The sequence below is a fragment of the Protopterus annectens genome, chromosome 10.part0 (genome assembly GCF_019279795.1).
Source record: "Protopterus annectens isolate FY-2018-M chromosome 10.part0, PAN1.0, whole genome shotgun sequence".
Lineage (NCBI taxonomy): Eukaryota > Metazoa > Chordata > Ceratodontiformes > Protopteridae > Protopterus > Protopterus annectens.
The window spans coordinates 729991727-730000052 of NC_056744.1; the positions used below are offsets into that span (position 1 = coordinate 729991727).

Consider the following 8326-nt stretch of genomic DNA (forward strand, 5'->3'; position numbering starts at 1 on the left):
TCAGTTGTATCTAACTTTCTCTGACTGATTCCTATAGTTATTGTGCAATATTTTATATGCCCTACTAATTATCCCATTTTTAATAGTAGCTTCTCTTCAAGATACTACACACATTATAGTATAAAAAATCACAGCCTTACACCAACCTCTTAATTCAAAATAAAAAAATAACCGTAAACAAATTTTCTATAAACCAATTCATTTTCCATAAACCAATTAATAAACACATACTCAGATAAACTCAAAATCAATTAATTCATCCTACCTAAACATAATGCCCTCAAAAATAGTGGAAACATTTAACCAAACCCAGGTCCTATCAAACAAAATGACAGAATTGTAATACCCTAAATACAAACTTCACACAACTTCCTCTAACAAAAGCCTCTAAAACAGACCTACTATTCTTCAATATGAATGTAAGAAATATTTGATAAAAAATGCTGGACATACATGCTTGGATTGCTACATTCTCACTGGATAATACTAATAGTCACTGAAACTTGATTAAAAAAAAATAATGATGAGATAATAACCCCCAGATATAACATTCTACGCCTTTACAGAAAATCAAAATGAGCTAGTGACTTAGCCATTATCTATAAAAATACCTTAAAGTGTCCCTTCATCTCATAAAAACACCCACATTCAACAGTTAAGAGATTCTCATAAATATCTTTAATATTAATAGTAAAAACACTTCGCATTCTAGCTATTTAGGTAGCTTCGGTAATAACATACCCTCAGTCAAAAGCATCCTCCACTGGATGTCAGAACATATCTCCCAAGAAACTATCTTGGAAGACCTAAATATAGACTGGCAGCTACCAAACAATGAAAAATTGCATAGATACAATCAACCTGTATAACTTTATCCAGCCCATTACCCTTACTACTAGAACAGATTAAAAATCTAATCTACCTTCTACTGCATTCTTACCAACAGACCAAACAAATTCCAAAATCATGGAACCTCACCCGATATATATTAGTGACCACCTACTTACTTTTATAATTAGAAGTACTAATATCATGTCACACATAACCAAACCAGAAATTCTACACATTTCAACAAAGACACTTTCATAAACACTCTAATGCAAATAGAATGGAATATTCTAAAAAAATGCCACTGGATAATGCTGTTTCTCATTTCAAACAAACCTTCCTCAAAATCTTAAAACAACCTTATCCAACTTTGTAGAAAAGAGTTAACTCAAACCCTGACCCATGGCTAACTAGAGAAACAAAGCAACCAATTAAAGAGATAAAGCATGGAAAGAATGTTTAAAAATCGAACACAAAATACCTTATATACATTTAGGCAACAAAAGGAACCTTCCCAAAAGCCAAATCAAAGCAGACAAACAATATCCCTACACTAACCTACAGTACAAGTACTAAGATAACAAAAAGCTTTTCTCACCATCAATAAACTACTACACCCAGACCACACTACATCGGAATCCATCTCCACACAGTTCAACTCATTCTTTATCCAAATAGCATAATCTCTCCTTTTAGTAATAACTTCCCCCTTTCCTTACCCCTACACAACAATCAGCCTCAAACTTTCCAACTAATCCTGACCTCAAGAATATATAAACAGCTTACACAAACATAAACCAACATCAGTAGTTGCAGATCAACTTTCTTTTCAGTACCTAAAATTGCTGCTACTGTAATAACTTACCCCATAGCCATCCTAATTAATAGATGAATAACTGAAAGCTGTGTTCCATTCATTTGGGGAAAAAAAAAAAATTATACCTTTGCACAATGGTGACCCTTCCGCTGAACTAAATGCTTACAGACCAGTCACAATACTTTTGCCTGAATCTAAAATCCTAGAAAAGGCATTCAAGCTCAATTCATAAATTACCTCAGTAAAAACGACCTTCAACCAAAACCCCACCATGGTTTTAGACCATTTCATAGTACCACTATTGCACGTCTACATTTTGCAAATAAACTCCCAGAAAAACAGAAAATTAATATCCACTCTCTTCCTAGATCTGTCTAAGGCATTCGATACAGTATCTCACCTACATCTCACAGAGCTCTCCATTCTTGGTCCATCACAACTATCCCTAAAATGGTTTCTCAGCTACCGATCAGAAAGACAACAGGCTGTCAGAAGGCAGCAAACACTCTCTCCCTTCCATGAAAACTCAAGGGGGGGGGGTGACTCAGGGCTCAATACTAAGCTCTCTAATATTCAGTGTCTATTCATACAGGGTCTACTTTAGAACAGCGAACGATCAGATGATCAAACGCTGTTACATCGACCCCTAAACGTCGAACCGGCAAAACAGCGAACGGCCGAACAGAGATTTTTTTTTTCCCAGGGGGAAAAAAAAATCGCTGGGCCATTGTCTGGGTTGTGCCGTTTCCTCCACTGTAGTGCGATCTCTGAGTTGGTATATTTAAGTAGGGGTGTGTGGTGGGCGAAGCCCCCCACTTTAGTGTTTTTTGGGTTTTTTTGGGGACCAGCGATTTTTTTCCATGGGAACAAAATTGCTGTTCATAGGTAGTTACTAAACTATTGGCCCTAGGGCCTATATAAGCCTAGCCAAAAAGGTATCCTGGCTTTCTCCACCCAAGAAAATTATTTTCCTGTGCCCCTGTCGAGCAGAGCCATAGAAGTGATCCCCAGGGTGAATTTCCTATGTCCCATCCTGTTGGGTATTATAACAAAGATGTTTCCTAAGAGATTTTTTATTTCTAAATGAGAAACGTCTTGCTTCACCAATAACTCCTTTTAACCCATCTATGGTATGCAATATGCCCCAGTTCCGTTTAATAATATCACAGTACCTGTTAATGTTACTGGAAGATTGCAGGAAAACCCTGAAAGTATCAGTGTTTAGTGTAGAAATGTTGGTACTTGTGCTAACCATCACCGCAGTGAAATAAGGCTTAAATCTACCTGCCCTCTCGTTCCAAGCATCAGATATACAAAGATCAATTTCAGCTTCTTTAGAACCCCTACTAAGAAAGTCCTTCTTTAAGGGATTCTAAAGCCAGTTGTAAGTTTAAATCATTGTTGAGCAACCTCATCAAATGATAAACTGGCCTTTAAGTACATTTCATGTAACATGACTTGGATGCATGCTGTTCTTATATAAATAACTGTTTTTTCTAGTTGTTTTTTTACATACACTCGTGGATACGCTTCTCAAATCCGCTTTGTTAAGTTTGACATCTAAAAATTCAATCTCAACAAATGACGCTTTGTTAAGTTTGACATCTAAAAATTCAACCTCATCAAATGAGTAATTATAAGTAAACCTAGGAAAATCAGTGGTGGTGTGCATATAAGCAGTAACAGCCTTCAATTCATCCAAGGTGCCATGCCATAACAAAAACAAATCATCCACAAAACGAACGTACCAAAGAAATGTGTTCATAAAAAGCATTATTATGTAGGATATTTGTAGTCTCCTACTGTACTAAAGCCAGGTTGGCGTAGTTATTGGCACAAGCAGTGCCCATAGCCACGCCAACCTTCTGCAGAAAAAACTCTTTCAAAAACACAAACATTATTCTCCAGTACCATGTCTAAAGATGTACAGATGAGTTTCACTATCAGAGAAACACTTTCTCATTCAAGAAATGCTTTCGATACCTCAATCATTAGGGATAACTGTAAACAGAGACTCTGTGTCAAGCGTAACAAACATATATTCATCTACAATATTAGCACACCTAGCATATAGTCTTTCTATGAAAGATTTAGTGTCTTTAAGTATGGTGTCACAATCTACTAGAAGGGGATGTAAAGTTTTCTCTACAAAAATGGATAACGGCTCCGTACACCACCCCTTCCCATTCTGGGTCACATAGGTGTACAAGCTAAGTCCGTGTGAATCTTTGGGAGGCCGTGTATAGTTGGAACTCATGGATGGTCAACATTAAAATATTTAAAAAGTTCTTCATTGATTAAACATGTCATCAATAAATCAAAAACTAAAAATGAAACTATCACGCCATTCACAGTGTTACTGGAAATACATGCATGTGGTCACATCATAAAAGTAGTTTCTTCATCTGTTCTACATACAAGTCTTTGTCTAATACTACTATACTACCACCTTTATTAGCGGGTCTAACTTCCACTGAATGAATCTCTTAACTCATTCAGTGCAGCACATCTCATGTCATATTACAGAAGTTCGGTTTAGTGCCTTCCTGAATTAATTCACGAAACTGTCTCTCACATAAACCAATAAAAACTTGTATTGTGGGGTGTGGTACTGGAATAAAAGTATTTGGTTTCTTAAATAGATTCGTTTCAGGTAGAGCGCTGCCCTCAAACATAGTCTTTAATGTTAAAGACCTACCTAAAAGTCTAAGGCCTTTGAGCATTTCCATCGGGTCTGCTCATCTAGCCAGGATAAATGATGATCCCTTATTAAGTAAAGACAACTGAGCTGAAGTTTTGATGTTTAATATTTCTTCAGTTGAATTAACTGCAGCTCAGTTGTCTTTACTTAAGGTCATTACACACTTTTATGCATATCATATATTTTTTACATATTATTTATCCAACACATTTTTTTAGGCTATTTTAGACTTTCTTGCATAGGTTTTATATATGATGAACTAATGTCTATTTAAGAACTGCTTAATTGGTTTCAAGCATGGTTTAGTTGATGCAGTGTATAAATGTTGGTGGTCTTTTAACAAGTTTGTCTGATAAAGTGATTAGTAAATCGCAAAAGCACTTACCTGTACTTTTGTTTTGTTTAATAAATTACACTTTGCTTTCTAGCCTTGCAAGCTCGGTACCTTATTTGTTTTTAGTCACTCAACGATTCATTGACTTCAACAGTTCTACTCACCAGCATGAGCGATCACTGCACCAATCCCATAGCATTTTCTTCCCTGGTGAGATCAGATCAAGGGACTGTCTCATTCGAAGTTTCTCTCCCACCCAACCCTCTCCAACCATAATCAAGTTAAAAAAAAATTCTCAAAAGCTAACTACAACCTCCTACGGGAGGGTATCTGTATCTTCACACCACCACTCCCCTCAGAGGGAAGTAAATATTGTTGGAAGAAATAGCCAGGGAATTGTTAAGGCTAGGCTGGTATAGCTCCTAAGGCCGATAGCCTAGTACCAACCTATGAACCTATGCAGACAACTATGCTGAACAGTATACCAGTGCAATACACAAGCACCTGTACAACAGCATGGACTCAGCCATATTCAACAGAACTAAAACCTGGTCCTAAGGAAACACAAAGCTGTTTGGTGGACATCCTCTATCAACAGGTTTTACAACGAAAGGAAGAAACTGTTGCCCAGGGGTAAAAAGGAACATATTACAAATTGGAAAAACTGCCTCCTTCGCCTCAACAAGCAAATTAGATCACTAGTGAAAGCCTCCAAAGCCAATTATGAATCAAAACTAGCCTCCAAAACAAAGGGAAACAACAAAGCCTTCTTCAGTTATGTCTGGAACCTCCATGGCAAAAAGCCCAGATTTGTTCTGGATTAGTACTCAACAGTATCACTTACACCATCCCTGTTGACTGAGCCAGCCTGCTAACAGATAGGTTCAGCACAAACTTCACCCTTCTGCCCCCCCAAACTTCACCCCTGTCCCCACAAAGGCCTTTATGACATCCCTGACACTTGTCCCGCACCTCACATCTCCACAGATCAAGTGCTAAAGACAAAAGAACAAAGTTTCCATGGGACCAGATAGTATCCCCGGCTGTATTTTGCACCATCTCCAGCAAGAACTGGGTTCGACAATGAGCACCCTATTCAACCATAGCCTAAGTACAGGCTTCAGTCCAGCAGAATGGAAAAAGTACAGTTGTGTATACTGAAGTGGCTGCTGCTCTGGTTGAATGTGGCCTAATGCCCCTTAGGCAATGATTTGCCATGCTGTGAATAGCAGAAACGAATGCAGTGACCTATCCACTTTGAAACAGTCTGCTTTGAGATAGGCTTTCCTTGTGACCCTGCAGCATATGCCACTAGAAGTTGTTCAGTCTTTCTAAATCTTTGGTTCTGTCCAAGTAGAAGCGTAGCTGCCTGTGAATGTCCAAAGAATGCAGAAGTCTCTCACCCTTATTCTGTGGGTTTGGATAAAAGGTAGGCAAATGAATTTTTTGGTTAAGGGCCACAGTGGACACTACCTTAGGCATAAATGTAGGGTTTGTCCTCAGAGAAACCCTGTCAGGATGGAAAATGATAAAAGGTTCTACAGCCATGAGTGCCTGTAACTCTGAGACTCGTCTAGCGGAGGTTATTGCTAGGAGCAGAGCTGTTTTCCAGGATAAGAATTTTATATCAGCTTCAGAGGCTGGCTCATACGGAGGCAGTGTGAGTTTTTCCAAGACATAGTTGAGGTCCCATGCAGGTATTGGTGCTCTCCTTGGAGGTCTTATCTTTTTTGGCCCCTCTGAGGTACTGCCTTAGTAATGGATGAGAAAAAATAGGTGGTTCTGTATTGTAATGAGCTGAAATGGCAGAGGCATGAATTTTAATTGAACAAAAGGAAAGGCCTTTATCCAGCATCTCAGTTAAGTATTGCAAAATCTGAGGAATATTTGGAACAATCATGTCAATACCTTGTGCTTGGTTCCAAGCACAGAATCTCTTCCATTTTTCTGCATAAGATTTTTCTGGTGCTAGGCTGCCTGGCCTCCAAAATAACATCCATCACTGCTTTAGAGAGAGGTGTGTCTTGAATGGTTACATTATCCACCATGCTGCCAGGTTTAAGGTCCCGATTTGGCTGTGCAGTTTCCGACTGTCTTGTTGGGTCAATAAGTGAGGAATTTGAGGTAATGTCCAAGCTGGGCATTGAGACAAGCTCTTTAGGATTGGGTACCAGTGCTGGCGGGGCCAGTCTGGGGCAATCAGTATCATTTTTGTCTTCTCTTGTCTGACCTTGAGGAGTACCTTGGGGAGGAGAGGCAGAGGAGGAAAGGCATATACTGTTAGGTTTTCCCGGCTGAAAGATCGAGCATCCACTTTCCATGCTTGCTTGTGATAAGTCTTTCTGCAGAATCTCTGTAGTTGGCAGTTGTGAGGGGAGGCAAATAGGTCTATGTCCGGGCATCCCCAGTTCCTTGTTATCATGCTGAAGACTTGTGGATCCAATTTCCACTCGTGGGGATCCATTAGGTTTCTGCTTAGTTCGTCTGCCAGAGTATTTATCTTTCCTGGCAGGAATTGTGCTTGCAGATGTACTTGGTAAGTCAATGCTGTGTCCCACAAGTTCATGACTAGTCTGCAGAGGGGGTAGGAATGTGTGCCTCCTTGCTTATGTACCACATGACTTGAAGGCTGTCAGGGCATTCTGAACAGCTAGCATCTCTTTTTGATTGATATGTAGATGCATTTGACTTACGGACCATGTGCCCTGAATACATCTTCCTGCCATATGGGCTCCCCAGGCATAATCTGATGCATCTGTTGTCAATGTCTGCCTGGCTGTGGGTAAGGTGAATGGCTGTCCCGTGTTGTGGTGACAGGCCTTTGCCCACCATCGAAACTCCTGTTGCAGGCAGGGAATGAGGTTAATTATTGTTTCCAGGCTGTGGCAATGTTGAGTCCAAACACTTTTTAGATACCACTGAAGTTTCCTCATATGCAGTCTTGGATATGGAATTAGCAGAATGCAGGATGCCATGAAGCCCAAAGCCTGCAGAATTTTTCTTGCAGATAACTGGGTCTTCGTTGCCAACATTTTGAAATAAGTAGTCAGTTGTCTGTGCTTGTCTGGCTTGAGATAAGCCAACTGGGCAGTTGTATTTAAGCTTGCACCCAGGAATTTAACATGTGTACCAATAACACTGTTTTACAGCACAATAAACCACTCCCATGCCTGATAAAAAGTATATATATATATATATATATATATATATATATATATATATATTTAGAAAGTTTGTGAGGAAATTATTACTCTATTTTTGTTTTACTTGGATCGCTTGTCTGTGTACTTAATAAAGGATTTTTGACTGGAAACAGAAGGCCTGCCTTGCTTGGATTACTTTTGAATACTTAGAAATGCTGTAGAATTATATATTTTCTATTATTACTTTTTGACTTGAGTTTACATTCGCTACTTCTACTACTATTGTCTGATCTGATTAATACACAGTGATTAACTAGAAATACATGGACTGAAAATCTTCCACACAGAGAAGTTTCTTACACTGTTTTGTTTTAAGACTCACTACACTTTTTTTTTTTGGGGGGGGTTTTGGTTTTTTTTTTTGAAAAAAACCGGGATACCCAAAAAAAGGAAGGAAATTTTTTTAAAAACCTTTTGGTTTTTAATTTTTTTTTTTTTTTTTG

The 8326-nt window shown here is 38.7% G+C and overlaps 1 protein-coding gene across 1 annotated transcript in view; it reads right to left on the reverse strand.

Annotated features, from left to right (window-relative positions):
• The window catches only part of LOC122813305 (integrin subunit beta 3 binding protein), a 517597-nt gene that overhangs the window by 139443 nt on the left and 369828 nt on the right, over positions 1-8326 (reverse strand). The window lies entirely within an intron of this gene.